Source organism: Sus scrofa, chromosome 6, assembly GCF_000003025.6.
Source record: "Sus scrofa isolate TJ Tabasco breed Duroc chromosome 6, Sscrofa11.1, whole genome shotgun sequence".
Lineage (NCBI taxonomy): Eukaryota > Metazoa > Chordata > Mammalia > Artiodactyla > Suidae > Sus > Sus scrofa.
The window spans coordinates 89636854-89653873 of NC_010448.4; the positions used below are offsets into that span (position 1 = coordinate 89636854).

At 45.5% G+C, this 17020-nt stretch overlaps 1 protein-coding gene across 2 annotated transcripts in view; it reads right to left on the bottom strand.

The window, feature by feature from the left end:
- PHC2 (polyhomeotic homolog 2) overlaps positions 1-17020 on the bottom strand; it is a 111246-nt gene that overhangs the window by 62824 nt on the left and 31402 nt on the right. The window lies entirely within an intron of this gene.

The window sequence follows — 17020 nt, forward strand, 5'->3', positions numbered from 1 at the left end:
TCGATTTGAGTTTCTTTGTTGTTTTTCCCACATGATTAGATTGAGGTCATCCTTTTTGGCAAAAATACCACAGAAGTGATGTTGTGTCCTTCCCGGCCCCTCATCTCAAGGGTTCCGTGTTGTCAATGCATCTATTATTGGCGACGTGACCACCATTTCTTGGCTAAGGTCAGAACCCTAGGCATTTACATGAATAATCTTTTTTTCTGAAGCCTCATTGTTTTCTTTGTAACTTAGAGAAGGCAGACACTATTAAGTGTTGCTATAACAAGTTGGTGCTGGTTGGCTGAAGAATATCAAGAGAAAAACAAAAGGAATTGATCTCTTCTCGAGGAATATATAATTAAAGCCACGTTATATAAACTGCGTGTTTGGGGGCAGAAGTGGTTTTAGTCTCACTGCTCGAAGACAGGGCAGCTAGACAGCTTGTGTCTTCTAAGGCGGGGACTGACACTTCTGTAAAGGGCCCGAGAGCGAATATTTTAGGCTTTGCAGGCATATGGTCTCTGCTGTGCGAAAGCAGCCCCAGACAAGTCCTAAGTGGAGTGTGGCTGTGTTCCAATAAAACATTAGTGACCAAAAAGGAGGCGGGCCGGGTTGGGCATGTGGCCTGTGGTGTACACGGGCCTGTTCTATGCAAACCCACGTGGCTGACCGTGTACCTGCAGCATCTCAGTTAACAGCACAGGCTTTTGTGTTACAAGACCCGGGTTCAAAGTGTAACCAGGTCACACATTAGACGTGTGTCTAGGAGCAAGCTATGTCATCTTTGGGGCCTGGATTTCTTCAGCAGTGTGATGAGATCCCATTTCCCTCATGGACTGGTTACATGGATTATATGATAAGTTTGTAAAGCACCAAGGGCCACAGTTAGCAAACAGTAAGCATGTGGAGACTGGCGAAGACGTGAGCCTGATTGGGGGTTTGGAAAACGATTACTTTAAGCACAGTAAATAGTGAGGACCCCATAGGTCATTATCATCACGGGTCACAGTTGCATTTGAAAGCCTCTTTATAAAACACTGGGGTCTGTTTTACCTGTTTAAATTTTTGTCTCCTTTTTAAAGGGCAGATTTTCTAGAAGGCTCTTTAGGAGCATAAGATTGACAGGGATTAAGAATGTGTGCCCTAGAGCCTGACCACCTGGCTCGACCTTCAGCCTCCTAGCTGTGCGACTCTGAGCAAGTGAGAGAGCCTCTCTAGGCCTCCGTCTCCTCAACCGTAAAACTGGACAACAGTACCACCCTGTAGGCTTGTCTGGAGTAATAGGTGAGCTAACACATAGCAAACAGTATTTGAAATCAAATGATAAAAGAAAAAAATGATAAAAAGATACTTAATTTTCACCAATAAACCCCAAACTTAGAAAAACCTTCTCTTGTATGTCTGGGGACAAGGTAGATTCTTCATGCGATGGTTTCAGTCAGTTCTTCCTTGTTTAGTTCTAGTAGAGCTATGCATTCCTGGGATTTATACATAGAAATTTCAGTAGCCAAGGCTATAAAAAGACCTCTACAAAAACCTCTTCATGCTAAGGTTCTCCAAACGCACACATGCGCACACACCCCCGCCTGCACCATTTCTAGAGCATGCCCTTTTCTGCCACTCCATCTTGGCCTTGAACTAGCCTGATGCTGGGTTAAACCAGGGCAGGCTTGTCTTTCTGCCACTGCCACCTCCCGACAAGCATGACTAAGTCAGGATAGGGATCACGGGAAACAACCAGGCTTTCAAAGTAATTGTTCAAGTGCACAGAAACCTATCTATACGGTGTCACCAGCCTTCGTTTCTCTTCTTCTTCTTATCCTAGCCTCCAAACTGGATATACCTCAGACCTTCCAGTGGCCCACAGATATTGCCTGATGCTTTGCAGCACTAGGTTGAGGAGTGTGCTGACTGTACGAACACCAGGGTCAGGAGTCCCTAGGAGAAGCAGGGGTTATATTTGGGTGCTGCCATCTGAGCATGCTCTCCCCTGCCCCCCGAGCTTATTCTAAGGGTGCAGCCTTCCCCCCTTAGAGCTTCCTTTTACATCCCCTATGAGGAGATTAGGAAATGGGGCTTCAATATATTTTATTTTATTTTATTTATTTATTTTTTTGTCTTTTTGCCTTTTCTAGGGCTGCTCCCGCGGCATATAGAGGTTCCCAGGCTAAGGGTCTAATTGGAGCTGTAGCTGCTGGCCTACACCAGAGCCACAGCAATGCGGGATCCGAGCAGTATCTGCAACCTACACCACAGCTCACAGCAACGCCGGATCCTTAACCCACTGAGCAAGGCCAGGGATCAAACGTGAAACCTCATGGTTCCTAGTTGGATTCGTTAACCACTGAGCCATGACGGGAACTCCTTGATATATTTTAAAGAGACAGTTTGCCTGGGATGGAAGTGGTACCTCCTGTTAAGAAGACTCTTGTTCTGCATGTGAATGATCTTTTTTTTTATTAGGAGGCCTGTGAGCTTAGGTCTGGTGCTGGTAACTGATAATTCTTGCCATTTTGGGGTATGGGGGAGAGGGGCTACCTGCTCAGGGACAGGAGCTTGATATGCATGATGGCATTTATTTCTCACAACACACTTATGGCCTAGGGATTAGGTTTTCATTTTTCCCACAAGCAAACTGAGCTTCCAAAGAGTCCAATAACTTACATGAGGCCATGGAGCTTGCAAGCGGCAAGTGCAGTATCTGAAACCAGGGTTGCAAGTCCAGAAAGAGGCAGAACGACTTCTGCTCACTCAGGTCTAGGCCTCTCTGGGTTAGTGGGTTCTTCCCAGTCTAACTTGGCTCAGTTCTCCATCTGACAGATGGCCTTGCTGGTGTCATCTCAAGCAGGGGGGACAATCCACCGCAGACCTGGCAGCTGTAGCTCTGCCAGGGATTGCCTCGCACCCCAGACATCACACCTGGAGTAAGAATAGGGGCCTGTCTAACATATGGAGGCCTTTCCTCTACTTATTTTCAGATGTACTATCTTATTTAGATAAACGTCTGGTCCTGTTAGCAGTGTTTCCAAAATCATGTTCCACTGTCTAATTTAAAAAGTAATACAAAACAGAAGCAACTGCCCCACGTCTTTCGACGAGAAGGGACAAAGGAAAGCTGCCTCTCCTGAAAGCCCGCTGTGTGCCAGGCACAGTCTCATGGAGGCCACACGATTCAGAAGAAAAAGGAGTTCCCTACTCAGGGAAAGCTGTTGGAGTCCTGCCTCTGCTCTAGCTGTGAAACCACAGACAGTTCATTTAACATCCATGGGCCTCAGTTTCCTCATCTGTAAACGGTGCTCATGATATAGATTTTTAAGAGTTATTGGGAAGAGTAAATAATAAAATGCAAGCAAAAAACCTAGTGCTGTAGGCAGCTCAGAACAGGCATTTAATAATCATCAGCCCCCCTCTGCTTGCTTACTCTTGCTGGTGTTGTTGCAGAGTAGTAATTACTGATGAGGGAGCAGGTTCTGAGCGGTCAGGTGACTTGCCCAAGATCACAAAGCTACTGAGTGGCATAAACCAGAGCAGTCTGAATCTAGAACTCAAGTCCAAACTGTTAACAAGAGCGCTTCTTGAATGTGGAGAAGGGATGGCTCAAAAATTTGGGTTTTTAATCCTGTACCATTTATTAAATAGACTTTTGGTCCAGGCTTGGTTATAAGCTTTTCACCAGGATCCCAAAAGCCCCAGTCTCAAATCTGGGGAATTTTCTTCCTAGGAAAAGGAAAAAAACCCATCCCACCTACAGAAGCTGGAAGAAGTGATATCCAGGTGGACTTAACCAGGGTGTATCTGGTATGTGTATGTGTGAGAGGGGGTGTGTGTGCACATGCATTCACGCACATATACACTGGGAAGAAAGGGGGAAGGCGAGAGACTAGAAGCTTACTAGTGCCTGCTATTTCTAGATTAAGTGCCCCATGCAACCCTAAGCACATGCAGTAAGAGTGCTTTAGAAATCCAGAGAGTAAGGGATCAATAAACATGCAGTGATTGGTTTGTTAGTTTGCAGGGTGTCTGGATTGGTACTAAGCCTACATCACACTGTGTATTAGTACTAAGCCTACAGCACACTGTGAATAGGTGTACAACTTGAGATTTTTTTTTCTTTCTTTTTTTCTTCTTTTTTGTCTTTTGTCTTTTTAGGGCTGCACCTGCAGCATATGGAGGTTCCCAGGTTAGGGGTCAGATCGGAGCTGCAGCTGCTGGCCTACACCACAGCCACAGCAATGCCAGATCCACGCCACATCTGCAACTTATGCCTCAGTTTGTGGCCATACCGGATCCATAACCCACTGAGCGAGACCAGGGATGGAACCGGCAACTTCATGAACACTGTGGTGGGTTCTTAACCCACTGAGCCACAACGGGAACTCCCCAACTTGAGATTTTAGCCTCCTCCTTCCATCCACTCCTCCCATTTTCTTTGAGACAGTTCCCGCCTCAGTCCCGCACTGCTTTGGCCCAGATGGCCATTTAAAGGACTCAGCCATTCCTAAGAGGCTTTCTCTGGCTGTGCTTCTGCCCTAGCAACTTGTCCTGGCAGCTGTTTCATAGCTTTGGGATCACAAAGCAATTCCAGAGTCTGCCCTGGCCCAGCTCTGGGGCCTCCTTTCCCGCATTTGTCCCAAAGAATAGCCTCTAAGTGCTATTAACATTCCTCTCTAGTGGAAACATACAGCATGTCTGTGGTCAGCCTGGGATCTACTGTGACCATCAGTCTTTTACTTCCTATTGTACTTGGAATGTTATGTCCTGGTCTACTTTATACCCATACATTTGCTTTTTTGGGCATACCTTTTGGCTTTTGGCTTCTTATATTTCTACCAGCTGGCTACTGTTTGCGGAAGAAAACTACCTAAATGGGGTGGAGCCCCCTTAACATTCTACTCTTTCTGGAAAAGTATACATTTGCCCACTTATTTGCTCATATTTATAAAACTTAGGTAGCTAGAATAGGACTACAGAGTGGAAATGGTTAAGTAGATAGATTTTAAGTCAATAGAAAAAAGTGCTTACTAACAGTTGGAATTGTTCAAAGGGAAGTGGGCTGCTTTGTGAGGCAGTGAGTCTCCAGTCAGTGGAGGCATGCAAGCAGAGGGTGAGCAATGGCAGGTGTGATCCATGCAGCATTGCCTCTAGGGTCTCTTTTAACCCTAGTAGTGTATAAATCCATGAAGATTTTTTTACTGGACACCAGAAATCCAAGTAAAAATTTAAGCTTTTTGCTTATTTTTTATTTTTATTTTTATTTGTCTTTTTGCCATTTCTTGGGCCGTTCCAGTGGCATATGGAGGTTCCCCAGCTAGGGGTCAAATTGGAGCTGTAGCCACTGGCCTACGCCAGAGCCACAGCAAAGAGGGATCTGAGCTGTGTCTGCGACCTACACCACAGCTCATGGCAACGCCAGATCCTTAACCCACTGAGCAAGGCCAGGGATCGAACCCGCAACCTCATGGTCCTTAGTCGGATTCATTAACCACTGAGCCACGACAGGAACTCTGCTTTTTGCTTATTTTTTAACATTTCTGTTTATGCACATTCCAAATGCTAATCTTGTTTTTCAAGCAGCGACAAACCAGTGACAGCTCCTCACTGGTTTTCATCATTCCAGTTATTAACAAAGAGTAAATTTCATTAGTGTGAACTTCCTGACTCAAATGAGAAACTATTGTTCTTATGTCATGGATGGGGCAGCCACAAAGTGGCTAAGCAGAAAAGCTGACCATCTCTTTTGGACTTCCAGAACACCTGTTAACATGCAACTAGCTCCCCAACCAACATCCATTCTTTCTGTTCTTATTGAACGATTACTATGTGCTTGGTACTGAATGGAATACAAAAATGATTCAGATATTGACTTTGGAGTTAATAGTTTATGAGGAGAAATAAGAAAAGTACATAAATAAATATAGTAGGAAGTGGCAAACTTTTTCTGTAAAGGGCCGGATAGTAAATAGTTTAGGCTCTGAGGATGACATATGGTCTCTGTTGCATATTCTTATTTGACCCCCCCTCACCCAACCATTCCTACTTTGCTGACCCCTGAGATGTAATAAGGTATAAAGGGATAACCGGGAGTTCCCATCATGGCTCAGTGGTTAATGAATCCGACTAGGAACCATGAGGTGCAGGTTCGACCCCTGGCCTTGCTCAGTGGGTTAAGGATCCGGCTTTGCCGTGAGCTGTGGTGTAGGTCAAAGACGCGGCTCGGATCCCGCGTTGCTGTGGCTCTGGCGTAGGCCGGCGGCTACAGCTCCGATTAGACCCCTAGCCTGGGAACCTCCATATGCAGTTGGAGCGGCCCAAGAAAAGGCAAAAAGACAAAAAAAAAAGGGGGGGGGAGGGAGATAACCTACAGTAGAATTGACTAGAAGCTTCATTTGGGGGGTGGGCCTTCGATGATGGGTTTGACTGGACTTTGGAATAGGGAGGGGGTGTTCTAGGTGGAAAGTGATCCTTCTCATTACACACTGTTCCCCTGTTTTCTATTCTTGGAGCAGAGGTTTTTCAGAGAGGGGTCAGTATCATCAGGGAATTTATTAAAAGTGCAAAATCTCAGGCCCACAGCAGATGCCAAACTTCAGCATACCTGAGAATCACCTGGAGTGCATAAAAAGGCCTGCAGGCACCCCTCAGATCTCTGATGCTGCTGGTCCAGGGACCACAGTCAGAACCACTGACTTAGAGAGCATCTGTCACATATGTACACAAGGTGTGGCCACTTTGCCCGGCACCAGGTTTGCCATTTAGTGCACATGTTTAGAAAGGAGCTTGGAGCCACTATTAAGTTCGTAATGGCTCTTTTCCTTTGGGCCAGGGGCTATGAATCTCGTTAGGTTCACCCACTGGAGGCAGCTAGTCACTGTGGGGGGCTGTGTATTTAGGAGAATATTCCCTTCTGTGTCCTGGTTATTGGCACACATCCTGTCTTGCTCCTGATACATTTGCTTATTTGCATCACTGTTACGAAATGAATTGTGCGTTGTGCTGGGGACTGCCTCCCTTGATCAGACAAAAAAAGTGACAGTGCTTCTATTTTAGCATTTAAATTAAATGACTTCTAAAAACTCAGATGTGGACTCAGAGGGACTGAGCTGAGGATGCGGGTAGAAGGGAAAGACAAGCCAGAGAGGGCACGGAAGAATCTCAGAGGCGGCTGAGGGCCACCAGACACAGGAGGAGTCATTAATCTGGCAGACAATGAATGGTAAATGGCAATTAGCTTGCCGGGGGTTGTAGCAAGCCAATGAAGTATGCAGTATGGCGCAGAGGGTCTAGTGTAAGGGCAGGGTCATTGCTAGGGAACTCAAAAAGAGGACAAGATAAGGGTGGTTGGAGGTGGAAAGCCACCTGGGTCTAGCAGGAAGGGGGAGGAAAGTGCTCACGGTCTCCGTGGATATTCATTACCCCGTGCAAGTGTCCAGGTATAGCTGTACACTTGTCAGGGCTGGACCTGCTGTCATTCAAGGATACAGTCTCGAAAATGATCTAGGTGCTTCAAAGTGCATGCGTGTGCACATGTATACACCGGCACAGACACACACACAGGCACTCACACACACACACTCACACACACACACACACACACACACACACACACACAATGCTCTCTGCCTCTTACTCTTCATTCACTGGCCAAGTCTAACCAGGGTAGGCGGAAGATGGCCTGGTTGAGTAACAGTAGGACCACATGCCTAAACGTTGGCGGAGTCATAACAGACACAACCCCGAACTTCAGTTTATGGGGCTTCCTTCCACATTTGAAAGCATGCGTGGTTTTCCTCTGTCACACGCCTCATTCACATGCACATTCTCACGGCTCTTCCTCACAGGCATCCTGCAGCCAGGCTAATGGAGTCCTCTCTGCCTGCACACGCTCTCCAGACACATTCATTTATTCAGCCTCACTTGGAGTCATTCTCATATATTAAGCACCACCTCCTGCTTCTAAAAATCACTTCAAATGTCAAAGTTGCTTCCATAGCTTCTGTTCCTGCTGTCTGCAGGACCTGCTAGCTTTGTCATTCATCTAAGCAAGGAAAATGCACCGATATTGGCTTGACTGAGTAACGAGCCCACCCAAAGCAGATTGTCCTACCGTGGGATGCAGGTTTGTGGCTGTGGTGTCCCCGCCTTCAAGACCATCCCATTTATCTCTCTTTGTTCCACTCCCTCTCTCTTCCTGCACAACGCTGCAATCACACACATACTCTGGGTTGGGAAAAAAAAAAAGGGACAGCCTAATTTCCTGATGATTATGTTGTTACCTAGCAACAGCCAATCAGGGGCTGGGCTTTTTGCCTGCAGTATTTCATGCAAATAGTTTGGAGAAATTGCAGGGTAACCCAGGCTGCTTAGACTGTCTTCTCAGGGGACACATTACAGAATAAAACCAAACCAAAAGGGGACTGTTGAAGCCAGACACATGTACCAGACAGCAGGCCATCTGATCTCTTTCCCTCGCCCCCTCTGCCCCATACCCTCTAACAAAGCATGTGGGTTCCACAGACAGACACTCAGGGAGGCCAGAAAGTTGAAAAGGGGCTTATCACAGCCGTCCTTTACCCTGGATCTCCGTGCTGATAACTGGTGCCCAGAGCAGCCTCTGATTCTGTGAAAGCCCTACTCTGCCAGGAAGGCAAGAATGCTGTGTTCTTAGTAGTGTCTGTGTAGGACATAAGGAGGGGCCTACACAGCCCTCCTGTTCAGAAAGGAGCCAAAACCTGGCACTTCTAGTCTGACTTAAGAGCCTTATCTCAGCCCACGCTGGACTGTCTCACGTGGGGAAACCTATTGTTCCCAGCTGCAGTCCTGCTGCTGCTCACTGGCAAATCCTCATTCAAGTAGTTGAACAATGAGAGAAGCCACATCATTCCGAGGACCTTGTAAAGAAACCTCTGTTGTCGTTTTCCCAACAAGTACCGAGCATCCGATATAAAACATTGTCAGGAGTCACACACACAAACTTTCTGCAAGGCTCAGGGGCCAGCCAGTTTGCTCTGATCTGAATTGGTATCGTGAAAGGTGAACTGGGAAGATGCCGAGTGTCCAGGCCTCTCTCCCCTGGGGAAACGGGCCAGGCTTCAGGTGGCGGGGATCGGGTTTCAGTGGTTGGTTTTGTTGTTGTTGGCTCCATGCTACTGGACAGCGCCTCACAGTTGTCTTAATTCAGCCTCTAGCCAAGAGTCTTGCAAGGAGGTATGTTGTTGGTTACACGGTGAACAGAGCAGTCTGAGTTACCAGTGGGATGGAAAACCAACTCAAAATCCTTATCCTACTGACTTGTGGCTTTTACATATTTGTAAGACAAGAGATAATTATACTTCAGTCATTATGGGAAGGTGGTGACAGCTCTCCAACCTCTGACACTCACAGCCTCACCATCCAGAGCCGTATTATGGAACCAAAGAAAAGAACTGTCAATCTGCCTTTGTTCAGAAAGGCGGAGTTAAGGAATCCCACTCCTCCCGGAGGCTGGCAACTATTCATACCCCGAGCCTGTGGTCAATTTCAGAAAATTCTTTGAGTCCAGCAATTTTATCCTTATAACCTTGGAATACATACTATGAGCCCCATCTTACAGAAGAAGAAACTTGGTCAAATAATACCAAGTGGGAAAGCTGGGATCAGAAAGCTGGTCTTTTTACTCTGAAGTCTGCACTGTGACATCCAGAACATCCTAGACCATGCCCAAGTCTTTTTTTTTTTTTTTTTTATTGGAGTATAGTTGACTTACAATGTTGTGTTCATTTCAGGTGTACAGCCAGTCAGTTATACGTAAACACATATCCATTCTTTCTCAGATTATTTTGCCGTATAGGTTATCACAGAAGAACAAGTAGATTTCCCCGTGCTACAGAGTAGGTCCTTGTTACTTATCTTTTATATATAGAAGGGTGTGTATGTTAATCCCAACCTCCTAATTTATGCTTCGCCCCAACATTCTCCCTTTGGTAACCATAAATTTGGTTTCGAAATCTGTGAGTCTGTTACTATTTTGGAATAAGTTATTTTGTGTCATTTATTTATTTTTTTGTCTTTTTGCCATTTCTTGGGCCGCTCCTGTGGCATATGGAGGTTCCCAGGCTAGGGGTCTAATCGGAGTTATAGCCGCCGGCCTACGCCAGAGCCACAGCAACACAGGATCCGAGCCGCATCTGCAACCTACACCACAGCTCATGGCAATGCCAGATCGTTAACCCACTGAGCAATGACAGGGATCGAACCCGCAACCTCATGGTTCCTAGTTGGATTCGTTAACCACTGCGCCACAACGGGAACTCCTATTTTGTGTCATTTAAAAATGAGATTCCACATGTACATACCTAAAGTTTTATAGCAGTAAAAATAAAGGGAAAAAAGAGAACAGCAACAAAAAGCCACTTTTCCAAATAAAAAAGTAAATAAACTTTTTGCACTTAATATAGTGCAAGAAATACATCTTCACCAATTCTTAGCTCTGGCTGCACATTCAAACCACCAGGTGATTATAGCAGAAAGAGTTACCCCTGGGCCCCAATCTAGACCAATTAATAATTAATTAATTAATTAAGAATTTCTGGGGAGAAGGGTGAGGTGCTGTATTTTAAAAGCTTTCCGGAGTTCCCGCTGTGGTGCAATGGAAACAAATCCAACTAGTATCCATGAGGATCAGGTTTGATCCCTGGCCTCCCTCAGTAGGTCAGGGATCTGGTGTTGCCACGAGCTGTGGTGTAGGTCACAGACGTGGCTCAGATCCTGCATTGCTGTGGCTTTGATATAAGCCAGCAGCTGTAACTCCGCTTCAACCCCTAGCCTGGGAACTTCCATATGCCGCAGGTGCAGCCCTAAAAAGCAAAGAAAAAAAACCCCAACCAAACTAAAAAGCCGTCCCAAGCACAACTGCTTTGGGAATGGTCTGGTAGTTTCTCATAAAACTAAATATACCTACTCTATAGCTTAGAGATTCCATTCGTAGGAATTTATTCAAGGGAAGTGAAAACATCTGTCCATAAATGTCTTATACACACATGCTCCTGGCAGTCTTCTTCATATGAGCTCAAAAGCTGTGGTAAATCCAAACGATGGAGTACTACTCAGCGGTAGAAAGGAACATATTCTCCATAGAGGCAACAGCATGGATGAATCTCGAAAATGCGATGCGGGATGAAAAACCTTCAACAAGAGGGCAAACTCTCTGGCTACACTGATATGAAGTCCTAGGAACAGGTGAAGCTAATCTATGGTGAGAAAAATCAGAGTGGTGGTTACCTCTGGAAGTGGGGGGTGGGGGGTAACGGGAAAGGGCGCATGAGGGAACTTCCGGGGTGATGGCAATGTTCTGGATGTTGATGGGGTTGACATTACATTCGTGTATATCATATGCGGACATGTGGACATATACATGGTGTGTGTATCTGTCCAAACTTATGGGATCTGTGCATTTCACTGCACGTAAATGTTACCTCTAAAGAAAAGAGAAACAACTATTGAACTCTAGTTAATGATAGGCCTACTGAAGTGTTTAGGTGTTAGTGGATGCCTGCAATTTACCTTAAAACTGAAAAAAAAAAAAAAAAGATAGACTCATGGATGGACAGAGGGATGGATAGTTGGATGGATATGTGATAAGGCAAGTGTGGTAAAATGCTAACTGTAGGATCTAGATAAATAGATATAAAATATTCATTGTATAATTGTTTCAACTTTTTCACGTTAAAATTTTTTCATAAATATATAAATTGGGGGAGGGAGGAAACTTCCCAGGTGACACTAATGAGTAGACACTGGGCTAAAAAACAAACTTTAATTGTCTTAGCTGAAGAATACAAAATGAATAATGCTGTGATGATTGTAAACACCTCTAACACACACACATCCACACAGAAAGAGAGAGAGAGAGAAGGAAAAAAAAAAAAAATCTGAAACCCTGGAATAAATGGCCAAGTAGAAATAAGACTTCCTAGAGTCAGGCTAAACCTTATGAAGACACTGTGGCCTACTTCACTGTGGACTTAAATAGGACACATCATTTGACATAGGGTCTAATGAGACAAAAGGTTTGAAATCAGGACAGCTCTGGAAAACCTAGGCAATGCAGGAGCTATACTTAAGCCTAGAATTGGCAAACCTTAAACCACGCTCAGCAAGTAGAGAGTGAAGTGCTATCCACCACTCAGCATTTGGCTTAGAAGCTTCTATTTAGCCCCCGATTCTCCTCCAGGGCTTTACGTCTAGTCGTCTCAGACTGTAATTTTCCCTCCTCCATTTTCCCCTGGTTGAACCACAAATCCACAGGGATAATGCAGGGTCAGGTATCAGAGAGGGAGAAGCTGGTGTGTGGGGCCCCCAGGGAACTGAACGGACCGTCGATCTCCATGGGGTGGGGAAAGAGTGAGGGGAGGAGGAGTGGGGGGTAATGCAGTCAAGTGCAATATGGAGCCCCTATTCCCTGAGCTGCCCCATTTATTCCGCGTAATTGCTTCATTTCCACCGGCAGTGCATCTCAAAATGAATTTCATTACTGGTGCCTTGGATATCATATTGATTACCAGTTTCATCGATTCTTATCTTGCTAATTAGCATATAAATTAGCCATTTGGGGGAGGCATTAGGCAAAATTGAATTTTCTCCTTAATCTTCTTTCAGAAGGTAAATGAAAATGGATGTGGCCTGTTAAGACCCACGGCCTTCCCATGACACGATCTAAGTGCTGTTCACAGACAGCCACGGAACCCTCTAGTTGGGGACAGAAGACTCATGGAAGCAGCCTTCCTACCCCACTGGCTGATACTGCTGCCTTCTGAGCCCCTTCAGATTATCAAGAAAATCTGAGGCAAAGGAAAGACCTGCGAGCTGAGACGTGTTCCCTTGGAGGAGACCCAGCACTGATGGACCACACTGTCCCCCTCCCGCATAGCCAGGATGCAGTGCTGCTCACTTCCATCTGCTCTTTGGTTCTGCAGGGAGATGAGGGGTCTGGAATCGGACAGCCTGGGCTGGACCGCCTGCTCTGCCCCTTACCAGCTATGTAATCGTGAGCGCTTTAACCTCTCCAAGGCTTAGTGTTCCTCATCTGTAAAATGGGGATAATGACCGCACTGACTTCAGTGGGCAGCTGTGAGGGTTAAGAGAGCGAATGCACCTGGAGCGCTCAGCACAGCGCCTGGCACACAGTGGAGCTCACAGAACGTCAGCATTCCTCGAGAGAGAAGACTCTTTGACCAGATGTCAGGGTTCTCCAGAGGGAGCTGCTCAGCTTCAAAGGAAACGTTACGCCAAACTTCGAGGTGCTTAATCGTCAGAAGAGGTCTTGGGCCGTTAGGGAGGCCAGCTTGGTCATTGCTACTCAAGACCCGAGCCTCAGCCCCGCAGGATGTCATCACCTGGGAACAGGTTTAAAATGAAGACTCTTGGGCCCCAGCCTAGATCAGCAGAATCAGAATCTGCATTGTAACAAGATTCCTGGGTGATTCATAGGCATGGTAAAACTCCAGAAGCATTGTGTTAAGTTATCACCTATTATGGACTGAATGTTTGTGCCCCCCCAGTACACATGTTGAATCCCTACCCTCTCAGTGTGATGGTATTAGGAGGTGAGGCCTTTGGGAGGTAATGAGGATTAGATGAGGTCCTAATGGTGGAGCCCTTATAAAGGGGATCAGTGCCCTTATAAGAGCTACCAGAGAGCTTGCTTCCTCTGCTCTGCTCTCTGCCACATGAGGATGTAAGAAGTTAGCCATCCACAACCCAGAAGAGGGCTCTCATGAACCCTATGATGCTGGTACCCTGATTTCAGACTTCCAGCCTCCAAAACTCTGAGAAATAAATGTCTGTTGTCTGTAAGCTACCAGTTTATGGAATTTTGTTAGAGCAGCCCAAGCTAAGACATCCTCTTAATCTCACATTGTCAGAGAAGAGAGGGACTTGGAGATTACCGGGTTAAAACCTGCAGCTCAGAAAGGTTAAGTAACTTGTCTAGAGTGGGTTCAGGGCAGAGCCCAGATGGTGCTTTTGGATCCCTTGACCCTGAGACTGGTCTGGGGTCAGCCGTGCCTCCAGCGGAACAGGATGCTGCTCTCTCTCTTTGAGTAGTTTCAGGAATACAGGGATACAGCCTCGAGATACTGCCACAGGGGGCTTAGGAAGGGGGAGGATGTTTCATTGGGAATATTTTTTTTGGGGGGGTTGCATCCCAGTTACTCAGATGACATTAGTGGAGGATGCAACGTGATGGAGGAAAATACCAAAACGCGTTCTTCTCACCCTTCATGACCTCCGTGCACTCCCGCCCTTTGAACCCAGCGTGCTTCAGGTGAGAGACACATGAGACCAGCTAACAGTGATGTTCCAGAGAGAGCACCTGGGCGGCAGAGGATCTCGGGGGCTGGGAGATAGGGTAGGGAGGTTGTTTGCATGGTATACCTTTTATATCTTTGAAATTTTGTTCCCTATGCATATAAAACATATTCAGAAATTAGTCAATAATAATTTTTAGAAGAATGCCACAGATAGACGTGCAGTTAAAAACAATACCCCATCTGGCCCTGTCACTTGATCAGCTAGCCCTACTTACCACTGTACTGTTTCTCTTTCTCCTCCTGAAACCCGAAACTTTAAAGCATTTGTGGAAAGACTGTGAGGCTGCTGTGCAGATAGAGACTCCGATGTTGCTTTTGCACTCTGAGTCAGACTAAGGTTTTTCCTCATTAGGATGTGAAGCACTTTACAAACTTTTAGATGATATTAAATAAGTTTAATTATGACTTAACCCCTCCTCACTGTACTAAATCACAGCAAGGGGAAGGAGAGGACTCATATCTAACTGGGCTTTCACTAGGTTTGGAATAACCAGTAAAAATGGAAGAGGATGAAGCATGTTGCAAACACAAGATGAATAATATGATCCATTTTTGTTAATTCTACATTACTAAGTGTATAGCTAGCTGGGAGGATATATACCAAAATGTTAATAATGGTTGCTTGGCTACAGACTGGGAGAAAATATTTGCGAATGATGTGACCAATGAGGGCTTAATTTCTAAAATATACAAACAACTCCCACAATGCAAAAACAACAAAACAAACCACCCAAAAGAAAAGTGGGCAGGAGACATAAATAGACATGCAGATGGCCAACAGGTACATGAAAAATGCTCATCATCGCTAATTATTAAAGAAACGCAAATCAAAACTACAGTGAGGGACCATCTCACACTGGTCAGAGTGGCCTTCATTAAAAAGTCTACAGGAGTTCCTGTCATGGCTCAGCAGTTAATGAACCTGACTAGTATCCATGGGGACGTGGGTTTGATCCCTGCCCTTGTTCAGTGAGTTAAGGATCTGACATTGCTATGGCTGTGGTATAGGCCGGCAGCTACAGCTCCGATTTGACCCTGAGCCTGGGAACCTCCATGTGTTGCGGGTGTGGCCCTAAGAAGAAAAAAAAGTCTACAAACAAAAGATGCTGGAGAGGGTGTGGAGAAAAGGGAACCCTCTTACACTGTTGGTGGGAGTGTAAAGTGGTGCAGTCACTATGGAGAATAGCATGGAGGTTCCTCAAAAAACTAAAAATAGAATTGCCATATAATCCAGCAATCCCATTCCTGAGCATATACCCAGACAAAACTAAAATTCGAAAAGAGGAGGAGTTCCCATCCTGGCTCAGTGGTTAGCGAACCTGATTTGCATCCATGAGGATTTGGGTTCAGTCCCTGGCCCTGCTCAGTGGGTTAAGGATCCGACATTGCCGTGAGCTGTGGTGTAGGTCTCAGACACGGCTCGGATCCTGTGTTGCTACTGCTGTGGCGTAGGCCAGCGGCTTCAGCTCTGATTGGACCCCTAGCCTGGGAACCTCCACATGCCGCAGTTGGGGCCCTAAAAAGACCAAAAAAAAAAAAAAATCGAAAACAAACACGCGCCCCTATGTTCATAGCAGCCAAGATGGGAAACAACCTAAATGTCCATCTACAGATGAATGGATAAAGACATGCTACATATACACAATGGAATACTACTCAGCCATAAAAAGAATGAAATAATGTCATTTGCAGCAACATGAATGAAGCTAGAGATTATCACACTAAGTGAAGCCAGACATAGAAAGATAAGTATCATATAATATCACTCATATGTGGAATCTAAAAAAAAGATACAAGTGAATTTATCCAGGAAAGAGAAACAGAGTCACAGACACAGAGAACAGACTTGTGGTTACCAAGGTGGAAAGGGGATAGGGGAGGGATGGATTGAAAGTTTGGGAGTAGCAGATGCAATTACATATAAAATGGATAAACAAGGTCCTACCGTATAGCACAAGGAACTATACTTAATACCCTGTGATTAAACCACAATGGAAAAGAATATGAAAAAAGAATATATATGTATAACTGATTTCACTTTGCTGTACAGCAGAAACTAACACAACGCTTTATATCAACTATACTTCAATAAGAAAAAAAATAATGGTTGCTTGGGGTGGTATGGTTACTGCTGATTATTATTTTCTCATTTGTGCTTTCATTTATTTTCCTAATTGTCTATATTTTAAAAGTATCTGGACTTAAATATCACAATATTCTTAGCACAAAACATTAAGTGGAAAATAAAAACCTCAGGGAAGCGATGTTCTTTCTCCAGCTGAACAATTCCTGGTCATTCAGAAGCTAGTGGTACAGGTTTGCCCACAGTGTCCAGACACCTGCTGAGTCATAGCTGGAGGCATTCTTTGTTTCTTAAATACGCATTCCGATGGACCCAGGGACTTTCAGTAGTTTTCAGAGCCAGAAAGCACACAAAGGAGTTCCCATCGTGGCGCAGCGGTTAACGAATCTGACTAGGAACCATGAGGTTGTGGGTTTGATCCCTGCCCCTGCTCAGTGGGTTAATGATCTGGCGTTGCTGTGAGCTGTGGTGTAGGTTGCAGACGCGGCTTGGATCCCGAGTTGCTGTGGGTCTGGCGTAGGCCAGCGGCTACAGCTCCGATTAGACCCCTAGCCTGGGAATCTCCATATGCCACGGGAGTGGCCCAAAGAAATAGCAAAAAAAAAGA